Source organism: Scophthalmus maximus, chromosome 1 (genome assembly GCF_022379125.1).
Source record: "Scophthalmus maximus strain ysfricsl-2021 chromosome 1, ASM2237912v1, whole genome shotgun sequence".
NCBI classification, from domain to species: Eukaryota; Metazoa; Chordata; class Actinopteri; order Pleuronectiformes; family Scophthalmidae; genus Scophthalmus; species Scophthalmus maximus.
In genome coordinates this window covers 11,512,501-11,535,931 of record NC_061515.1, presented here as the reverse complement: position 1 = coordinate 11,535,931, position 23,431 = coordinate 11,512,501, and the positions used below count along the sequence as shown (strand labels likewise).

The window sequence follows — 23,431 nt, the reverse complement described above, 5'->3', positions numbered from 1 at the left end:
GTTATCAGGCCTGTACTGACAGATGCTCATTAGAACAAACAAGCACACATCCGCCGAGCCAATAACTTCTCCTCACTCGAATAGTTCAGCCTCCTCTCTGTCTTTGAGTGTCAGGCCCCTCGAAGCGGTTCAGAGGAGAGCGAAGAGTCAAGCATTTGCCATTTAGTGCACACTTTCATTTCAAAAATCTGAGTCATTATGGATTAAACCTCCTAGACTATATCATTTTTTAAATTTCTGTTATTAACATGTGACATGTGTGTCACAGTGTGTGGAAAAATATTTCTCTTTTATTGTGAAAACAGCTTAAATGCGTTTCGGTTGGGTTTCCTCTGAGAGCGTTTTTATGTTGCTCATTACCAGAAATTTACAACCAATAATCAGGCTGGGAGTTGGGGATGAGGCACCTCTTTGACTCACACACCCACACACCTCACAACTACGGCTCCCAGAACGGTGAATATAATGTGACACATGTTGTTTGTTTGCTGCGTCGTTAACTCGAGTCTTTCATACTTTAGATTCACACTCACTCGCTGACACATTTCCCGCTGAAAACGTTGGTTGTGACTGTGATTTTTAATGCGATTTCAATATGCCCCCTAGAAATATTTGTCTTTATTTTCCTTTCCCATTCCTCCTTTTGTAATGTGTGCCCTGTTTTTGTTACTGTTGGTACTGCGATGTTCCAGTGTTTCTCCACGGAGATCATGAAAGTTTAATCTTCTCTCTTCTCTGCGGTTCTCTCCTCTCCTGACCTTACATTCTAGGTTAAACATGAACTACAAGCAGCTGTTTTGTGAGTTTACAAGACAAGAGTTTGCACGTTGTTTCCCCCAAACAACACAATTTAAGTCAAGTACGCCATTTGTTCCCTTATGGAAACACCGGCTGTGTACTGTACATACAGGATCTGAACAGTACAGTAGCATCAGTGAGCACAGAGGACGACGTGAACATCACTCTCCACAAGGGCGGATATATTTATTCATAGATTCACTTCATCAATGTTTAATGTGATAAGGATTTTATTTTTTGGGCCAATATCTTATGACTGAATGTGACTAGAAATATTCAGACTTTTGATCCAGTCTGTGCGTCTTTCACAATACACCTGAGTGTCATTATTCTCCATTTAAAAGCAACCAGCAGGTCATAAATGTGCAGCACATTAGCATACAGTAGTGGGTATGAGCAGGCAGACAGGTGTTAATGATCCTCTAAGGACTCAAATATTTATTCATGGATTCACTTCAGCCTAATCCTGTTCCTATATCCGAACGCACCGCGATGGCCCACCCAATTTTCACTGCGTTTTGATGTAGCTTTACCGTATATCAGGCACAGCGCGCAGACAGAACGTGTCACATTACATCTTCGTCATCGTTTCACAAAGGCGGTTTCCAGCTTTGTTGTACAGATGCATTTACCTGAGGAAAAACAGAAAACATGAAAAACTTTGGTTGAGACTCGCTGAACTCCTGGAAATAATAAGGTTATCCATCATGATGGATTACCACTTTTAATTGTGCCATTTATTTGGTGAGGTATTATTCACGTTTAAAGCTGTGAGTCATATACAAAACACACAGATTGTGTTGTATGAATAATCGTTACTTTAAGTTATACATAACTCACCAAATCTCTTGTGTCTGTTGATGTTTGAAAACACATTGGATACTTAGAGCACAAATAAAGAAACTTGTTTTTCTTTTTAGACATTTCTGAATTTGTAAATACATATTCAATCAAGCTAGCTCAATAAAAAACATTTCTTATCTCACGCCAAACCCTTGGGGATAATTTTTTAAATTGAGAGATTGTCTCCTTCAGGGATTCTTTCAAGTCGTTATTTTTTCAGTTTTAATTAGAGAGGTTAATGCACTTTTGATAAACAGTAGATTCAGTGTAGATAGACAATAATGAATTGTCCTCTGAAGATTTCTTTTTCAAAACTCCTGTTGTGCTGCTTTTATTCATCTATAAATTAAATGAAAATTAGAGGAATAAAATATGTCAAGCGAGCAGAAGAGAAGTAACACTTTCCAGTTTTTGTTAATTACAGTGGGTACCTTCATTGTACAGTAGGCACAGTGAGCAGACAGACAGGTGTAAATAATCCTCCGAGGCCTCAGATTTCTTATTCATAGATTCAGTTTACTCTAATTTTGCCGGCTCATTGTTGTGTCTGTTGCAGGCCCCTCCCTTGCGGCGGTGTGGCTCATGAATATTAATGGGGCAAATCTACATAATTAGATGCGGTGTTATCATAATAATAAAGGCCTACAGTATATTGTATCTCTATAAGGATAGACCTCAGATCAAATCTTCGAGCTTTGACCTAGAAAAGAACAAAGATGACTGTATTGGCAAGATCCCTCTTTGGTTCTGCAGCAGTGGGCAATGAGAGGCACAGCTGCACTAAACTTTATTGTCTTGGTACACGGCACACAAAGTGTAAAGCTTTTCTTTATGAACATAGAATATACTGTATATGTAGTATCCAACAGATGTGCAGGTTTATAGACAGATAGATAGATACAGATATTCAAACCTAATTCAGAGAGTTTGTGCTCTACATTATTTTCAGAAAGTCTTCCTGTCTTTCATTCTTTCTTTCGCCTATCTATCCCTCCTTCCTTTCTCCCTCAAAGCTTTCTCCATCACACACACACACACACACACACACACACACACACACACACACACACACACACGGATGATAATTTTTCTAACCCAAAGGGGTGGTTGCAAGATTTCAATCTGGTTTCAACAAAGTTTCATATTAACTGCAACACTTGAGTCTCACTGACTCACACAAACACAGATACCACACATGCAAGACACACACACACACACACACACACACACACACACACACACACACACAGCACAAATACCAGTCAGACACGGATTCACCCCTGAGCTTGTATAAACAAACACACCTGTATACACACACACATATACACAGAACTACACAACCAGACATGCACGTCATATGTAGCATGTACAGAGACAGTGTGTATGTGCGCACGCAAACATACATGTACAAATAATCCCCTTTACCCCCCACCCCAGCGTCTTTCTCTCTCTGACACGCACTCGCACACACACAGGCGCTCGCGCTCGCTGGCTGTGTCCTGTGGTCTGTGTGTGCTGATAAGGGTTTAATCCTGATTGGAGCCTCAGTAAAAGGCTTTGTTATGAACACTAAATAGACTGGCCCTCGGCGAGCACACTGGGACACTGCTGATAACATATCCACACGTGCACGGACATACGCGAAAATTGAATGTATATAAACGCACACATGCACATGTTGACATATAAATAACCACAACACATAGAAACTCAGGCTATATGCATAAATGTACAAATCTACGTACACATTTTTGAATGTGCTATGACTGCATGCCTGCAGAGACACACACACATACTTACTCACGCACACACACCATAAAATCTCTCCATAAAATCGAGTGCATGCTTTGTGTCTGTATGTAAATGTGTGTGTGTGTGTGTGTGTGTGAGGAGTTTATCAGTGGCTTGATAAAGCTCTGGAGAGCGGTAAGTGTTGGCAGACTCCAGACTCAATACGCTGTAAATAGACTACTAATAGAGAGAGAGATTAGAGGAGTGGAGGGGAGGACAGTAGAGGAGAGATATGAAAGAGAAAAAGGAGGAAGAAGGAGATGAGAGAGGAATAACAATGTCAGCAGAGCCACATCCTACCTCCACATTTGACCCAAAACAGGAGGAACCTCCACCATGCCACACCTGTAGCAGCAGACTTACCTGACCTGACTGACTGGAGCTTACAGAAGAGTGATGGTTAAACCCCTTTGATTCATCTTTTTGTCACTGCACCTGCGAGTCGCCCTGCCCACGGGTCCAAATCACAGAGCTGGCACACATCTCACAGCAGTTTATTTTTGTCTGAATACTTTTATCCACGTCCTGCAGCTTCTCCCCCTTAAATCCGTCCTCAAAAACACCCGACAAGCTGAATTACATCTTGTTGTCCTAGATATGTGAGTATCATGATTCGCTCTTTAGGTACAAAGACAACAAACGGCGTGCACATCAATAGATGGTACACTATGATAGACAAATGATTGAACGAAAAAGAGGAAAATTGCATGTACAGCAGGGAAGGGCCATACCACAAAATCTCTCTGATACTTTACCAGCGCAGGATGGATCGACAATGATTCTGGTACTTAAAAAAATGATATTATGCAAGAATATTGTGGACAGCAAAGTCTCGTTCAGACAGACACAGTCCAGCCTATAACCTGTAATCAAACCTGTGACAGAGTCAGACCCCCCAGCTCTTCCTCCCTCTGCCCCTTCAATTGACTGTGTGGTCAGTCAATCAGTCGACCCGGTCCCTTCCTGAGGTCACCGTGGCTGTGGGACATCCGCTCTTGACCTTTCATCAGTGACCTTTCCCCTGCCCAGGGGTCATTAGACGTATCCCAGTATCATTACTGCTGTCCCAAGAGGTGAAGCCTGAGGTCAAGGTTGCTCCTGGAGGTCAGAGGTGAGAGGTCACTGCTCTGTCATCAATAACGAACAGGGTGCACGGTCTATTGTTGTCTACAAGTAGTGACAGGTAGAGACAGAGGGGTCCCATGAGTGGGATCAGGAGTTTGGCGCAGCTCCGGTTTGTGCACCACAGCTGTTTTGCCCTTTTGCTGTTGAATCCTAAGATGAATGTTCACCTTGTGGTGTTTAGTCAGATGTGGTCGCTTTTTCAGGCCGTGCATTCAGGGCTTTGCAGATTCGCTCCACAGGTTTCTTGTTTTGCGCCAGCTCTCTCTCTCTCTCTCACACACTCACACACACACACACACACACACACACACACACACACACACACACACACACACTCACACACACACACACACACACACACACACACACACACACACACACACACACACACACACACACACACACACACACACACACACAGTATATAACTGGGTAAATACATATCCTTACTGTCTGGATCACATGCTTTCAGTGCCTCGTGTCCTCAATGAATAATCCTGTTTTTTTTTTTCTCCTTGGCATCCCATCTATCCGCCACAAATCTTTTCAAACATGTTTTCCTCAAAATGAATAATTCTGAGAAAGCTGAATTTGCGCTTCTTTACGTGGACGGAGAAACAGGGTTTTTCAAAAATAAATGCTGATGTATGAGCGTCATTTAATGTGAGGTGGCTGATTGTCATGTGATTCACCGTCCAGCCACACTCGGGCGCAGTCCTCTCCCCCCGCGTTCGCTCCATAAGCAACAAACAAAGCTTCAAAACTGCAGAAAGCTGCTCGCCTCCAAAAGGCATGGGGCTGCTGGATCTGGTGGCCTGTGCACACCCGAACAAAGAAGGGAGGGTTATTTTGTTGTTGCTGTTTTGAAGTTTCATTGTAGTTGACAAAACTATTTGAGAAAAAAATAAATACATCTAAAAGTGCTTGTGTGGATGGAAAACTTTTCAGTGGCATTTTTCAAATTGTGGACATGGCCTCTATCACCTCTCTGCTTGTCACAATCCCTCACAATTACTTTGTTTGTTTCTATTTTCTTTTCTCATTCGATTTTTTCCCTCCGTTTCATTCTCACCTTCGTTTCCTCGTCCCCTTTCACCGCCTGTGATTCTGACCCCCCTTCCCCTTCCCATCTCACCCCTCCCTCTGTGTAACCTTGCAGGGTAAAGCTCCACTGACATCTGCTTCATAAGTATTCAGGACTCCGCGCCTTTGACATTAATCAGCCTACAGTACATTATCTCCCCTCCCCTCTCCTCCTCTTCCTCCATTTTGCCTCCTGCTCTTCCTCTCATCCCTATCGCCCCTCTTTCACCTCACTCCTAGCCCCTCCGCTGCCTGTCTTTACCCCTCCTCTGCCAACCCCCCTGTTCTTCCTCCCCTCCTATCAAGCCTCTCAGCTTTCCATCCACTGTTTTCTTATCATGGTGTGATAACCAGAAGAGAAAGGGGCATTACTAAGTACGTATGTTGCCTACCTGAATGTCTGGCTGTCGAGATACAGTACATTATCTGTTTGCCTGCCAGTCTTAAGAGCAGGACAGCAACTTTAATAAAGCACTCACAATACAGTGAGATTATAGGGGATTTAAAAAAAAAGGAAGAAACCGTGTTTGACCAAACACAAAGCAAGGAGACGAGCAGGAGTCCAGACAAGCAAATATTAATCTTAATGGTTTAGGTTGGACTGGATTGACACGTCTTTGCGTTGTCTTAATCTGCAGCTGCCAGACCTACAGTACAATACATATGTCTGTGTGATAAACTGTTATAGTTTGGTTCAGAGTGGGATGGGCTGCAGACCTCATCGACCCTGAGCGGGACAAGTGAGTTCAGAAAATGGTTGAATGGCTGGATCTCCATATTCCATATCTGCTGCACGGGTTTGGGAGAAATGTTTGACAGAACCCACTATCAATTTTCTACAGGTGAAACCTTCTGGGTTGTTGAAGAGAAAAAAAAAAACTAAAGTTAAGAGGAAGCTACATTCACTGATTCATTTTATAAATAAAGGTCAAATGATGCAAATAGACTTTTTGGGAAATGGCTTATGTAATATGGTAAATAGCCATAATTGTCCAAACAACACAGCCAACCAAGCAGGCTGTCCCACATGAACATTCAGACCAAACACGGTGCTGTGATATAAAAATTCAAGCAGCTATGATATAATCAGGAGCTAGTTTGAGTATGCCTCATCACATTTATAAAAGCAATGTCCTTAGTTTATACTGACAAAGGATTTCAAAATGTATCACATCGAAGTTTCATTTTAATCCTCCAACTCAATGATTGTGAAATAAAAGTAATTTCCTGTTAATTCACGCCAGAGTCCAATCGGACACATATTATCTCCACACCGAGAAAACCTGGTGGCAAATCAGTGCTTTAGAAAGCGCAGCAGCTCTTTGTTCCTTTGATTTCTTGACACTGTGTATTTCTCATCCATAGATAACAGAAGTGAGTGTGAAAGGAGGAAATAATCATCCGCCACTTCCGGTTCCCAGAGACACCATAACGCTTTTACAACATGACATCATGTAAATATTTTACCTATAAAAGCTTTTGACCCTTCTGGCGAGCAAAATAAATGGCGAACTCGAGCATAAGGCCGACACTTTGTGCCAACACAACAATTGTGGCGTGTACGTTTCCGCACCAAAGTGGCCGAGGAAAGCCACTATCTCAGGAGGAGTAGATTATGGGAGTAGATGAGGACAAGGCGAGGTGTCTAGCTGTCACACAGCGCTCAGATCAGCTCGGAGGTGTGATGTGTGCCTCCGCTGCCAGCTAACAAGGGATTATAAAGCTCCACATAATCCTGGATGGGCGGGCTGGCTCAGGACTCTCACTGTTACTGCATTAGCATTAAGCATCAATGGTGCCCCAGCATTAGTGTTCGCAGCTAATAGTGTCCCAGAATACATTAACGGCTAATAATGCGATGCTGTAAGATTAGCATTAAGTTACAATAATGCCGTAGCGTGCATTATGAGTGTGTGTGTGTGTGTGTGTGTGTGTGTGTGTGTCTGTGTGTGTGTGTATGCACGAATAGATTATATCAAATTTACAGACAGAACCAACAGAAGGTTACAGAAGACACTGGATGAGGGAGGATGGAGGCCGTACCAGGTGAGGGGTTTAACAGAGTGTGTAGCAGCATGCATTACAGCAGGCACTGATGCAGCAATCACACACACACGCACACACACACACACACACACACACACACACACACACACACAGAAACACAAGGTCACCTTACAAAGGATATGTCCTTTTCTCACATGCCACAGGAAGGTCAATTACTATAAAATCTAAAGAATCAGCGGCCTCGCAGCTCAACATCATTTGTCAGTGCCTCCAAGAACTTCTTCATATGACCATTGAAAAATATTTCTATCATTTTTGGTGATCTGCCACCACTGGGATTTGGGTTAACTAGTCCTATGCAACTTGTCGTCTGACCATTATCCTAAGGCATGATTGGTTATAGTTGTTCAACTTCAACGCTCACGCTGGTGGTCAAGTTGTGACGGATAACAACCAATCAGGAAGCATTGAGGGTAACTGTGTAACTGTATCTAAACGTCTCCATTTTTGCCCTTCCTGACTACAACGCAGCCCCAGAGTTTTCAAACTAAAAGGCGAAGTGCAGCGTTTCTGTTTTTTTTCTTTCGTTTATAGGTGCTTGAAAGCTCCAGAATTGTGTGGACGGCAGGCGTAACCGTAGCAGCAGTGATGCTTTTCAAAACAAAAAACGTATTTGTGTAGATGTAGCCTATGAGGCGTTGTGGCTCTTTGGCAAAGTCACCACAGCCTTTGCCACTGTGTTCATCACAATGGTGTAGAAATACGAATAGGCAGACAAATCTGGTGACGTTTGAGGGGACATGAACTCCAGACCTTTCAATAAGGAAGAAGAAGGCTGGTTTATGGAGGAGAAGAAAGAGGAAGAAGAAACAGAGAGAAGGAGAAGATAATGAGAATGAAAGCCGAAAGAGAGAATTAGACAATACAGACAGAAATGCAGAAGGGGGCAAAAAAGACAAACATCTCACTGAAAGAGGTGTAATCATGCAGCAATTCAGCAGAGCCATTATCGGGCTGCAGGTTGTTCGGATCTTTACAGAATAACAGCAGGGGTTCAGAGGAGCTTCTGCACCACCCACTGCTGCGTACCGAGAAGGGTCCTTGCAGCTACAGTACTATCTTTAGCTGCAAATTTTAAGTGGCGTACCACTCAATCTCAGATTTTCTTCCTATGACCCAGGGAGGCAGAATCAGGATTTCTGAGTTTGCAGATTAAACTGTATATTCCTGAGGAGGCGTTGAGCTGCTAAAGAGGTGGGTTTGATGCTTGAGTCTTAAATTCTTAAATGATTAAAGGAGAAACAGGCGGCGAGAGACAGAGACGGACTGGTTCATTTTTGGTATCAGATGTTCATGGGTAACATATGTTAATTACCGCTGTTAATGACGCCATAGATTACCACAGTAGATGACACAGGAAGGCCTACAGCTGAGACAAGGGGCAGGCGTGTGCGTGTGTGTGTGTGTGTGTGTCTCACGGTCACCTCCCAAGCTGCTTGAAATCACAGTGCCATTCGACGAGCATGTGAGCATATGTGTGCGTGTGTGCATGTGTGTGTATGAAAAATCCAGTGTAATTGCCCTGTCTATCCATATCCGCCCACAGCGCCATGTGGGACTCCGGCTAAAGTGGCTGCCACTGCTTTAGAAATAGCCGTCTAAATGGCTGGAGGGAGTCGTAAAATACCCCATTGTCTCGACGGTCACATAGCTCGGCCTTAAGGGACCTATTTACTCACTCACTCCAACAAATAGAGGCCACAGAAATTCTTTCTTCGTGCACATTTTGTCGGATTTTCCGAGACACGCACTGTGGATTGGTCGTAGTCGGAAGTCTTTGGAACGACATGATTAGAGTCCCCCACTCTGCACCGTAGAGCTCTCGTGGAGCCTAATCCTCAGCAATCCCAAATGTCTGGTCTGCTGAACAGGACTTGTACAGTTTGATTGCATCTACCTTGTTAAGGGGATATCTTGGCATTGTCAATCTAAGCGGGTGGGCTTTCGTTCACGGGGCACGATGGAGGGAACGTTGTCCACATCGGAAGCTCATTACTCACGAGATGTTTGCTGTTGCTATTACATGAAAAAAATGTCACTCGTGGCAATGACAAAAACCTGGTCATGGTCTTAAAACTTACAACTCCCATTGGCACATTTGCTTCCCCCCAGTGACTGAGGTATGTTAAGGAACCTCAACTCCTCTCCTCTCTGACTTTCAAAGGAATATTTTGGAAAATCGGCATATACGATGTAATATGGTGATTACAGTAGCTGAGTGTGGCAAAAACACCGGGAGCAACAGGAAACAAATAGCGTGGATCGGATCTGACCAACGATCATAAGAAAGACCCAAATCAGACCAAACAATCTCTCCCACTGAACCACAACGACTTCTGTAGCTTTATATGTCACCAACGAATATGAGAGAAGCATCTTTTTTAAAAATCTGACACACTTGGGAAGACATTGAATGAGTGCATTTCCTAAACTGTTGATCTATTTGTTTAAAAAAGTGAACATTTCTTTCTCATTGACCTATCCGTCGCTTCTCTACCACTCCTCTGTTTCAGTCCTCTTTCTCAACTCCGTTCAATAAAGCTTGTCTTTATTATTCCTACTCTTTTCTTTCCTCTCTTTCTTTCCACCAGTAGCCCAAGAGGCTGGAAACCAGTATGACAAAGACTCATGCACACAAATTCACGGAAACTCTCGTTTCATGAGTACAACCTCACTGTGAACGTCGTTTGTGTTTTTTTATTATTTGCATTTGAGCAGAGTGTGTGCGGGTCTCTGCTGTGGATCATTATGCATTTTGCTGTACATCAGCACACACTCACCCTCTATCAGGGGTAATTAATCAAATCCTGTCACCAATCTGTAATCATTTACATCTCCGCTACTGACTCAAATATGTCTGTCTGGCAGTTTGAATGTGTGTGTGTGTGTGTGTGTGTGTGTGGGAGTCACCTGCACCATCTGGAGTATAGGAGTGTGTGCACGAGCATGTTGCGACACAGAGGGGGTCCTCCGCAAACACACAGACATATTCTAACATCCCCCTCGAGCCGCAACACACACGCGCGCATGGATTTGTGTGTTCATTACCAACCGTAATCACAGCCTACATCTCACACCTGTGTTCTCGTCTCCGTTTCAGGCTCGGAGGTGTGTGTGTGTCCGTGCGTGTCGGTGTCTGTGCGACTGAGAAAAGGAAGGCGTCATTTCAGAAAACACATTGCACAACACTGTCTGGCCTCCTAAAAAAATCTGTATCTTCAAAGACAGACCAAAAAAAAAAAAGAAGTTCGAAGCGGTCTGGCATTATGTGCAGGAGTATGAGAGAAAAATTAAAATTCACAGGAGCTGAACAGACACTGCGAGTTTGCACAGTGGTGCTCACAGAATCTCTCCTGAAAGAGATGCCAGCATGCCTTTAATTTAGTGAAGTCCCAAGGCAAGAGAGGGCTTAGCTCATAGAGGGCTGCAGTCGGAGGCAGCGCACACACTCAAGGACAATAACCTTGATCACGGGAGCACTTCAGAATTCATCACTGCTTGGAAGTGTGATTTATGTTTAAAGGAACATTTTTCAGGATGCGCAGAGAAACACAGGAGGATGCACCGGTCGCAGCTTGGAGCCGGGGTTTTCCCTCAGAATACACTCAGTGATGACGTTACTATGAACCAGAGACTTGTTCAGGAGCAGTTCTCAAAAGAAATGGCTGCAGCTGGGATGTTTCCTCCTATAATCGACAGGGCACAGGAAAAGGCCTCTGAAGACCATCAGAGCTGAGTTATACTGGGAAGTGAAAGAGATGCCTCGACTGTACCCGGTGTAAAGAGTGAATATGCCTCAAAATGGTGATGAGAGCGTGACACATGCAGAAAGGCCAGACAAGTCGACCTCCACGTCCAGTCACAGAGGGCAGAGAAACACAAAACTCAAACGGCTCTTGATAATGTTTTACCAGTAGAAGATGTATAACATATCTTATACATGCTGATCTTGACACAGTCTCCCATTTGCAGGGCATTGTGTGTGTGTGTGTGTGTGTGTGTGTGTGTACGGGGGAGTGGGGGAGTCATCATCTACATGAGAATAAAAGGGGCACCACATTGTTCCTCTGAAAAAGCACACCCATTCATACACACACACACACACACACACACACACACACACACACACACACACACACACACACACACACACACACACACACATACACACTGCTGTTAATGTGTCTGAACTATGTATGAAAGCGCACTCACACACATATACATATTGTATGCTCGTGTAAATTTGTCATTTTCCACACCATTGTTTATGTGTTAATCCCTCCATTTACATTCACCAAACCCCCTTATATAGCTCCACATGGGTCGACTGAGTGTGTGTGTTTGTGCTTGGTTCAGTGCAGACGGTGTCTTGCCATTGTGATTGACCCCCTGTGGTCTTTCAATTATATAAGTGACCCTGCTGAAGGCAATCCACCCATTTAAATACAATGAAAGTGAAATTAAAGACATAATAAACCAGTTAGCCGTTTATGTGATTTTTATCTGCAGTGTTCAGCAGCAAAGGCAATATATCACACACTCATTTTTTTTAGTAGTAATCCTGCTCGGGCTTCCATTAATTTTAGTTCATATATTAATAGTGCTGGTGGTGTAAAGATAAGCCTTTGTAAGCATTATGCATTATGTACATGGTGAGAAGTTATCTTAACCAAAATGGTTTAATTTTTATTTGTACAATAGTATGAATGTACGTATCTATATTAATTTGATTTACAATATACAGATTTCTCATTATCCCAAAACATTTGAATATTTGTTTTTAAGATAAACATCTATGACATACATAGGGAAGTGTATTTCACACAATTTTGAACCAATGGCAGTTTTCTTGTGTAGTTGCCAAGTGTAAAATGTAGGAAGCTGTTACAGAAGCATCACCCCCAAAAGACCAACTATACTATAAACAATTGAAAAAGTGTTAAACACAAATACACAGCAACATTTTGCGATGAGCAACACAAAAAGCCATTTTTATGACCTGATGGTGTAGTTAGGGATAAACTAATATTGAAGTGAGTCATTGGATATCCTACTAATTCAAAGTAACTTATCTAAACAAGCCTTCAGAAAAGCCTCCATCTCATTCATGGACACCAGGTCGACAGTGTTCGTCCAGGTCGCAATGTTAATACACAGACAGAGCTTTTCTTGTTGTATATGATGTACATGAATGCAGATTTTGTGTCAGCATCTTGTGTAATCCTGTCCTTTCATGCAATTCAAGTTCAAACTAAGTTCAGCCAACATCCATGGTGGTTGTACACAGGTGAAGACAATGTTGCAGGAAGTAAACTGGCTACAGGAATCACCAGGTGTGTGCCTGGTTCTGTGCTTGCTTCTAGTTTTGATTAGAAACCTCAGAAACATTATGCAGGACAGTCGCACCGCCCACTATGTCCGTTTAGCCTGTGGGCCTGAGGCTTGCTGTGACTGGGAACTGGAGACAGAACACGGTGACATGTTGTAGGATTTATGAGGGAAGCTGACTTGCACCTCTGATATCAAAAGATGAAATCAAAAATGAAAACATCATGAGCGGAGCTGGCAGATGACATCTGCTCATGGTGTGGATGAACTGTAACGGGATCAAACCCATTACAGAACACAAGTTGGTCAACATGCGTATACAACTGGGACTTTTTTTTTATCATCCCAAATGTGCTTTCAGCCCAGTAGCCAAGTGACGTTCTGTTTTATAATCACTATTTGTCTATAATGTCTCTAAAAATCATTGCAGGCGTTAGGTAATGTAATGAAATACTAATCTACCTCGCAGGCTGACATTTGCCTCTCATAATGATGAATATACTGTAGTTTGACACACACACAAAGATGTAATTAGTTGTTTTTCAGGGACCTATTAAGCTCCCAGATCTTAACTGGAGTGTTAACTGGTGCTTTGATAAATGCAGGTGCACTGAAAAGATCAACCAATTACTGCATATTAAGACAGGACTAGTATCAGTAGATGAATATTCACAGTGTTAACTTCCAAAGTCCTGTTCACACTCTGAACTCCTAATGTCACATAGTCTCTATTATTCCGTCTGTGGGTTTTACTGAAATTAGAAGGAGATTATCTGACTTTCTGTTGAATAGAAAATGACTTTTCAAATACACTTATTCACATAGTATTTGCACACGTGAACCGACTCAAAAGTGTCGCGCAGTCGATGTGGGCGACTCGTGCTCAGTGACACAGCAGCGCCGGGTTTTGAAGTAACAGCAGCAGCCACAAAGATCGATGTTAACACGTCACGTTAATGCTGCCTTTCATACTGTGTCAGTACTATAAAATCAAGAACACAGGGTGTGGAAGGGAAAGTGATACGGATAAAGGGAGAAGAATAGATTTTCCAGCTGCTAAGAAAGGAGAAAAAAAAAAAATCAAAGAGCATTAGCATAGCTGTCCTTTGTCTCCAGTCTGTCTCTTTACCCTCCGAATCTAATGAGTAACCAATGGTCTGCCAGACAGAGATAAGGTGTGTGTGTGTGTGTGTGTGTGTGTGTCTGGTCCCGGTGTTAGCCTGTCTCTCCCTGTGGACGAGCGTGTGACAGTTAGATGGATGTTCCCCTCACACACCAGCTGATTACTACACACGCAGTCAAAACATGCGACGACTGAGGAGAGTCGAATGACCATGTGTCAGAACATGTGCCGCAGCTTCATTCTTGTGTTCCCTCCAGTGTGAACGGACACATGCAGTGGGCGACAATGCGAGGCTGTCTGCTTTGAGCCTGGCCTGGTCCGACTTTGGTCAATAGGTCTACAAATCAGCCCTACAGCGCGAGGGGACATTTTCATTCTAGAAAGGAGGAGATGTGCAACTGGGGAACTATATATTTTCTGGAGCATATCAGCGAACTGTCCCCCCTCTTTTAAATGATGAGCTTTAAAAGCTTTGGGGAATCCTGACTCAACCTCATAACTGAATACTTTGACCTTTCTGGTCAAAAGAGGACAAAATGAAAGATGACAAAAAAGAAGGAGGAGAAAAGAGAAGAACAGGATTAAGTGAATATTTTGTTACACAAAATGGAATTACTTCTCAGGGTTCTGTTAACCGTAATACACGTTTGTAATTCTTGAAAGTTTTGGACTTTCTGAGGCTATTTCAGAATTTCAAGTTGTCCTCTGATTGAAATCATCCAATCGGCTACAAAGACTTTCATCAGGGAAGTCTTGAGTGATGAACAGCCCACTTGTAACTAAACTTGCTGAATGTTGTGACTGACGACAGATTATAATTACCAAAAAAACCCTAAGAAGGATTTCTTCCTCTACATATGGTGCCTCCATCTGGAGAATGTGATATGGGAGACAGCTTGTTACTGTATGTAGCTCTCCAAATCATTCTATAGTCGCTAGATGATAACTTTTTTACTCAGATGTAACCTGCTGTAGACCAGTTAATGTCAATACTATCACACTATTGTTGCATGTGCATTGTCTTATAGTTTTTCCTTCATATTCCTTCATTTAACTATTATTATAGATACACTAATGAATCTATAGATTTGTGGAACATGCATTACTTTAGATTTTTCTTCTGGTACAATTTTCTGCAGCAAAACTTGCTTTAGTGATGCAGTTGAATAATATATATACGATGTTGTAAATCCTCTATATTTATTCTCTTCATTTGCTAACTAATAATTGTCTAATTTGGAAGCGATGGACACAAGTTCATTTATGGGAAAGCCACAATATATATATTAATACAGATGTGTGCACAAAGAATAATCTCTTACTCACATGGAAAACTGTAACAGGAAAGTTCTGACACACTGCCAGATTGGTTTTTTTTTGTCATGATGACATAGTTAGTAAACACTCACACATATATACACACACACACACACAAACACACACACATATATATATATATATATATATATCTATACTGTATCTCACCAATATCACGTGTGCAAAATCTATTTTTTTCCCCGACCTGTGCTTTGTGTGAAGATGAAATTCAAGCCAAACTCTATGGTGGTTCAGATTAATAGCCATGTGCAGCAGAGCAGGCGGCTCAGCTCCGAGCCAACTGTCCCTTCTGCTCAGAGGGTCGGGGCCAACAGCCAGTTAAAGCACTTGTTCGGGGGCTCGGCCAATTAGAGCCGTCGGTCAGAGCGCTGGGAAAGTATGAAGTATCGGTCAGCGCTTTTAACCAGAAGTGCTCGTTTTGGAATAGAAAACTTAAGATGGTTATTCTGCTTATTATTCACATCATTGAATCAGAGGGTCTTTTGTCTTCTGCTTTGAACTCATAATGATCGAGTATGAGTGCTATAAAACAACATGGCGATTTTACACACCATCGACAGAATATGAAAACTTACTTTTATTACTACAATAAAAAAAGAAACATCATAGGTACTGTACAAAGTACACATTGTGGGTATCTGTCGACGATGGTCATATTGAGCTGCCCCTGTTGGCGCCTCCGGCCTGGTCATGTTGTTGACAGGCTCAGGTCGAGGCTTTTAGCCAGGAGAGGAGATGGGGAACCATCAGTCAGCAGCCCGAGCCAATGAGACCCTCTGCTCCGCAGCCGCAGCCAGACAAAGAGGTCAGGCCGGGGTCAGGTGGTCAAGAATGGGGTCAAATGTCAACAGACTCCCTCGGTGAACAGCAGAAATAAATGCTGCGCGCGCAGGCGCACACACACACACGCACACACACACAAACATGCACGGACACACACACACACACACACACACACACAGGAAACCCCGTCCAGCGATGACCAGTGACTTTGACTAACTCTCTCTGCTGCCCATTTATCACATGATCTGAGCAGCGCGAAAACCGAGCACCATGGTAACAATGCACTCAGCACAAGGATCTTTGTAAGCGTATAGACTCCACAAATGTGTGATTCTTGCACGATCGGGGTACATTCTCACAGAAATCCAAAGATTCACAAAAACAATAAGATGCCAATGTAACATAAAGACCAGAGGAGAGATTTCGATGCTAATATTTTTTTCCCCCTCTCCTTCAAGTGGCCTCTCTCAATAACACATCACGGATTCAAGCAGCATAAAAGAGCAATCACAGAACAATTTAACCTCTCCTGCGTCTGTGCTCACACGCGGAGCGCGTGTGACGCCCCAGTAGAAGTGGCAGTAGTAACTGCCAATTCACAACGCTCCCCCTCGAAGAATTCCTCACAAATGATAACTTTTGGGCCTCCTAGCGATAAAGTAATTTCTCCGTCTCTCCTGTCGGGGGGCTTGGGGGACAGCAGAGGGCTGTGATAATCCCATAAACAGAAGCTGTGTAGATATGGGCCATCTATTATGAGTGGGAACAGTGGCGTAGATAGCAGCATTTATTATCTGAGACAGCAGACAATACATTCTCATTCTGTGATACCACTGCTGACAGACACCGAGTGATCCATCTTCACCGGCCGAGCGAAGTGAGAGGAGGGAAGAGAGAGGGAGTGACAGATGGGGAGTGAGAGAGGTACGGAGAGAGGGAGAGAGAGAGGGAGAGAGAGAGAGAGAGAGAGAGAGAGAGAGAGAGAGACAGAGAGAGAGAGGGGTGGGCGGGAGGGGGCAAAGATAGTGAGTGCGTAGAGAGAGATGTGAAGAGGGGGAGAGTATGTAGAGGAGAGTTATTATCACTGTTCTGCATTGGCTGTGATTCTGTCTGTTGTGGGTATAAACGATTGCATAGACTGTAAGCAAGCACACGCACGCACGCACGCACGCACGCACGCAAACACACACACAGGGGCTGCTCCACTGGTTGATATAGTCCACTGTGGACCAGTTTGCTGCTGCCTGAGGCTGCAGCTAAATAAATAAACAGGTAGTTACAGTGGTTTTATAGCCAGGCTGTTATTTTACTGCTAATACTAATAATTCAGTATAAACCAACTGCCCACCCGGCCTCCGTCTGGTAATCTTTTCCCTCACGTTTCCTCGACTGCAGCAGCTGTGGAGCACAAGTGGTACTCATGAAGCATCACGGGAAATGTGCACATTATTATATCACTGTGTGAGTGCATTATGGTTATTATATAATCAGTGGGTTACAACAAGTTGTGTTTTATAGTGTATGTGGTAACTTCTGTAGCAGAATAATACTGATTCTAATCTAAATGTAATTTCTTGATATTTGCAGGATGGCCAGATTTACACTTTTAATCTGTTTTTAGTACAGGAAGACCAAAATTGTGTCAGCAGCAGAACGTACGAAAATAAACAAATCTGCTTGTAATGAATTCAATGGCCCGTAAATGAATAGCTAACTCTCTGGTCAAAGAGTTGGATTAAGTCCAGGAGAGTAATAAAGGCATTATGCACTGAGTGTCCATGTTAGTTTTCAAATGGATTTGAAAATCCAACTTTTACTGTGAAGGGCTGAAGAGGTGGCCTCTGGGAAATATGCTCATTCCCTCTCTTTCTGAGGGTTAAACGGGAAGATTGATATCACTCTCACGCCTGTGTATCACATATAAAGCTAGAAAGGGGAGATGTTGATCTTAGCTTAGTAAGACGGGAAGCGAGCGGAGACAGTCTATCTGGTTCTGTCTAACTCTGTGGTTCACTATTTAAGACAATATAACTTATTCTATTTACTCTCTACACAAACAGACGTGAAAGTGACAACTGGTGGTTTAGGGGCAGTAACGTTCTACAACCACCTCTTGGCGGCCGACAGTCCAACCAGCACTTCTGTGCAGCATCGCTCACGTCAACCAGCAAAGAATTCACCTTCATTTATCCCCGCAGGTTTCCTGGCATCTGTTGATGATGGTGTGACGGGGGACCTGGACGTCTTGGCAGCCAACCTAAAGGGAAAGAGGAGAAATACAGAAGTAAACACACCAAAGAGCACAAAAAGAAGAGGTGATAAAAGAGGCGTTTGAAGGAGTGAGAGTGAGGAGTCGACCTACCTAACAAACTGCAGAGCTGATATTTGTATTTGTTTTCATTAACTCAGAGGCTTGAGCACGGAGACACTGGCCTGAAAAAGAACAGCTATAAACGCAGATAAAGCTGTGGCTTATTATCAGGGTTTAATGACGGATGAGAAGAGATGCAATTAGAATGAGCCATATGGATGATCATATGGTCATTTTATAATTAGTACTGTTTTAAAATAGAAACCAGACTTACACAGAGCAAGTAGCAGTTGATTCACAAATAACTTTTAAAAGATGGAGAATTGAGTTATTTTAGAGAAGATGCTTAAGAATGATCCGAGTAGAAAAATCTCCTTCCTGTTCAGGACCTTGTTCAAAAATATATCCCTGAGTATCAGTGGGAAGTTTTTCAGACATTTGCATCTTTGGCTTCTACTAGGTCACTTGTTGAGAGTGATTGTCTTGCATGTGAGAATAGAGGACAATACAAAACTGATGCCAGAACTTGAGACAAATACAGTGAAAGAGATTAGAGTTTCCTCTGATGGTCACCAAGCAACCCGAGTGAATCAACCTCTCTAAGAAGACACTGAACTGTCAGCGAATTAAAGATGAACCATCAGACAATGTAATTAATCTAAAGAACGTCACTGAGGCATGAAAGCCGATATTGGCACGGAGACCAAATGTCTTTCAGTGATACAAACATCCTTTTCTTCCCCCTGACCTCCTGAGGGGGGATGTGAAACAACACATGCAGGATAGTTTGTATTTTTTAACCGCACAAACCTACACAGAATTTACTTGCAACTGTGTTGCTCCTCTTGCAACTATGCGATCCATTAAAGGTCACTGCCACACAAAACGCACCGCAGCCGCGACATTCTCACAGAACACTCTGCAAACGCTGGAGGGAAAAACCCTGGAGACGAACCCGACTGCTGCCTGCGTCCCAGAATTAGAAACAGTCAAGTCCTCACTCATCGCTCACCTTTACAGTTAACCTTTCCGTAGCTCGCCCTATCTCATATATGTAAATGTATCTTTTTTTCTTTTACATTTCTCTTACACTATTCCTGAAGTTGCAGAAGCAGTAGGTGAAATGACTGTACACTTTTGTGTGTTGTGAATCAAATCTGTATTGGAGTCAAATACGGCGACGGAGTGTTGTGCGGCCTCGGAGGGCGCGCCATTCTGTTTCATCAAGCAAAGATAACAAAAATATAATCTCACAAAATGGGCAAAGGCTTCATACACATTATATGAAAATAAAAAAAATATGATATTGGAATGGGTTCAACCAAAGTTCATTTCATTTCCTCATAAAAGAAGTGTGTTCATAAACTGTTTTCCCTCTGGGGGCAAATAAAGTTGATTTAGCAGTATTGACAAAACATTAGAACATTTGAACAGTGGTGTGTTAGAATAGTAATGTGTTGTCCTGCTGATGGAACATCAGGCGGCTACTGGTGCTACAGCACTGCCTCGGGGGCACATACCAGCTGTAAGAGTGTGTGAGTGTGTGTGTGTTTGAGCATGAAGTTGTGTGGTGCGTGCGCCCTGCAGGGTGGTTATGAGTGTATGTGATCACGTGAGCATGTTTATCTGTGTGTGAACATGTGTGCATGAGTGACTGTGTGTGTCCGAGAGACACATTGCTCGTGTGAGGGATGAAAATCTAAGAGGCGATAGTGGTGTGGACGGAATGAAAGAATGAAACCTCTGATAATATTGGAAACAGTAGGGGACGAAGAGGAGGAGGGAGGTGAGGAAGGGCCTGTGTATCCGCCGAGGAGTTTCCTGCACAATGGCGGCTCCTTCTCCGGCCGCTCCACGGAGCGATATCTGATCCATTCCACCAACTGCACAGAGAGCCGCGGACGGTTCATTGTTTGAGCCAATCGAGTGGAGCGAGTTAAACAATGTTTCAACAAATTGCAGGATTCTTGCTTTTTCATCGGTGCTTTGAATTCTTAGTCAAACTGGAAATATTGAATTAAAGCTGGGATTTTTATGGGAGACAAAAACGAGCTGAGAGCAAACCACCGGCACCCTGTCACCTGTTATGTTGACACAGCATCAGCAGACACACAACAACATTAGCATTAGTTGGTTGTCTCTCTGTCTCCCCGATTGTAAAGGGTTTGATGTGAATTCTGGAAAATGTCCAGAAAATTGGGTCTGGACCTTGCTTCGTGGATTGCCATTCATGTATGAAGAACGCAGCAGGAGATTGTCAGAACTGGAACCTTTTTACTTGACATTTAGTCGAGGGGCGGCCCCCTCCATGCCAGCAGTGCAACTGAATCAGAACGGTAGAATTACGGAATGTAAAACCTGAACAATTAGCTGAAGAGCTGCAGAGTCAAGTGGTAATTCTCTGACAGGTCCTTAGGTTGAGACGCACGAGAAGACGAAGTTCAGAAGTGTGATTCATGTGAAGCCTCTTTCTATTGCGGCTGAATCTTGAGCGGCTGACAGATCCGCCGCGGTTTGACACCAGTTGTTGGCTGCGGCACAAACTAACTCATGCCGTGTGATCATGTGATCAAGTCCCGTGACAAACAAAAACCTAGCAACATCAACCTGATGCTGCAGTGACTGCCTTTGTACTGTGCATGAATGCAAAATAAATAAGTAATCAGTCAGTTTCAAAGCCAAAACCTTGCATTTGCATTCACGGCTGAGATGTGTGTGTGTGTGTGTGTGTGTGTCTGTACAGTGGTATAATGTGCATCCAGATATTTGATTAGTTGTTTGATATGCTTGATCTTACCATTTAATTGGTGTACACAGTCAGAGTGGACAGGAAAAAGAAGAATATGAATTACATCCTTTGACGCCTCATTGAATCTCTGGTTAAATTGATTGTTTCTGACCCGTCTCAACCATTCACCCTCCAAAATCGTGACAAGTGTTGGAGGTTGAGGATGAAGACAAAGCAAGTCGCCACTTCGCCGGCATTATTTCAGTTTTATCGTTTTATCCGATGCTATCGGCCGTCTCTCATGTTCCATCCTCCAATGTCACTGAATGAATGGCCCAATCTGTAAAACAAATAGAAATGTTACCTGGAACGATTTCATACCTGTTTTACTTGACTCATTGCCCCGTGTCTCTCAGCCTTCCTTTCATTTTTTCCTCCGCACCTCTTCCCCCGCTCTGTGTTTTCCGAAATATGTCTCTCTTTATCACATGTGACATCGCAGGATAGGCCTGTCCGAGGCAGGTAATGATTTTTTTTGTTCTTATTCCTGTGTTGAGGGGGATCAGAGAAGTGCTGGTTATCGGGCCATTTATTACCCTGCCAAGCTCGCCACTCAGCTGTCTGGGCAAATGCAATCTCTCCTGATTCACACAATTACCCCAAGATAGAGAAATATCGCCCACAATATAGCATTGTGGGTCAGGGAGAGTTTAGGGAAATACACATAGAAGGGGGCTAACGCTGCTTTGGTGCTTTTCCAACCAGACCAGCATTTAGTGAGGTTGTTAGTTTGGTGCGGTGGTAATCTGCAAACAGAAAAAAAAGGTTGAAGGTCTTAATCCACAACATACCTCTCAGACTGCGAAATCTTCTGTTACGGCTTCATTATGAACGCCATAAAACTGCATTATAGTGGAGCTCACCAATCCTGCATTTCTTTCAGAGCCATTCAACCAGTGAAACATTGGTCTTCTTGACGTTTTGTCTCTCACTGTGAGTAATGCAGCGTGCTCTCTGAACCAGTGACAGCAATTACAATCTATACCATGTGGTGGATAAAAGTATTCATTTGTATGGAAACTGATCAGACAGGCTTTGGTGTGGCACAAATTTAAGTAGTTTAGATATTGTAAAGTGGTTTACAAAACTGTGGAGTTTGTTTCCAATCTTTATTCAAGAATCTGGTCTTTCATTTTTAGAGCATTAACCGTTTCTTTCAAATAGCCACTGTCTGAGCGTAGATCCTGTTCAGAAGTGTTTGACAGACCGACAGACCGACAGACAGACAGACAGACCGACAGACAGACAGACAGACAGACAGACAGACAGACTGCCAGGTACGATGTGAAATGAGGAAACAAAGCTCTAAAAAATAAAAGACAGGAAAGAAACTCCATACAAAACAGTTTTCTCTTGACAAGCACCTGATGCTGTATGAGGTTCCAGATTGACCTTGACTGTTCATTCTGCGCTGCTGATCCTCTCCACTCGGGGTCCACCTGCTGGTTTTTTCATCATTGCCGAAAATTACATGAACGAGTCAAAAGCTCTGCACAAAGAGTAAGTGGACTGGCTGGGAGTGGAGATTTCATTTTGCCGTTTCCAAGGTCAATGATCAAATGTTGATGACTAATACAAGGTTGAACTGATAAACCATCAAACAGGACATATTCCTCTGCTGGTGAAGATGGTGTGACACAGTCAAAAGTCCAGTTCTGATTTTTGAAACAGTAAATTAAATCTTTGAGTATGTATTTCCCCTCTCCTCTTCTCTGTTTTGGGACACTCTATCCTTGCTAACGTACGCTGCATTCTGTTTCAGCGGTACAGCGGGCGTCATCAAAAACTGCAAAGAAACAGGCCACATTTCTCCCCTAGCCCAGCACTTCTGCATGTGTCTGCAAGTGTGTGTGTGTGTGTGTGTGTGTGTGTCTGTCTTTGTGCACGTGAACGTGTGTGTGTGTGTGTGTGCCTGATGAGAAGAGCTGCTCAGCAATATTTAGCATTACTGCGACAGAACAGCTTTAGGTCAGAACAGAACAAGGCTCACCTTCAGAGAAGACGAAACGAGAAGCAAAGAAAGAGACAGAAATTCATTTTGACTTTTGATGCT

General features: G+C 43.1%; 1 long non-coding RNA gene across 1 annotated transcript in view; it reads right to left on the bottom strand.

Annotated features, from left to right (window-relative positions):
* Positions 1 to 957: 957 nt before the first annotated feature.
* Positions 958 to 23,431, bottom strand: part of LOC118291681 — a 121,123-nt gene continuing 98,649 nt past the window's right edge. The window contains exons 4-5 of the long non-coding RNA XR_004786748.2: positions 18,460 to 18,536; positions 958 to 1,430 (exon numbers count right to left, since the gene is read on the bottom strand). This is a non-coding gene — a long non-coding RNA (uncharacterized LOC118291681). The remainder of the gene's footprint in view (positions 1,431 to 18,459; positions 18,537 to 23,431) is intronic.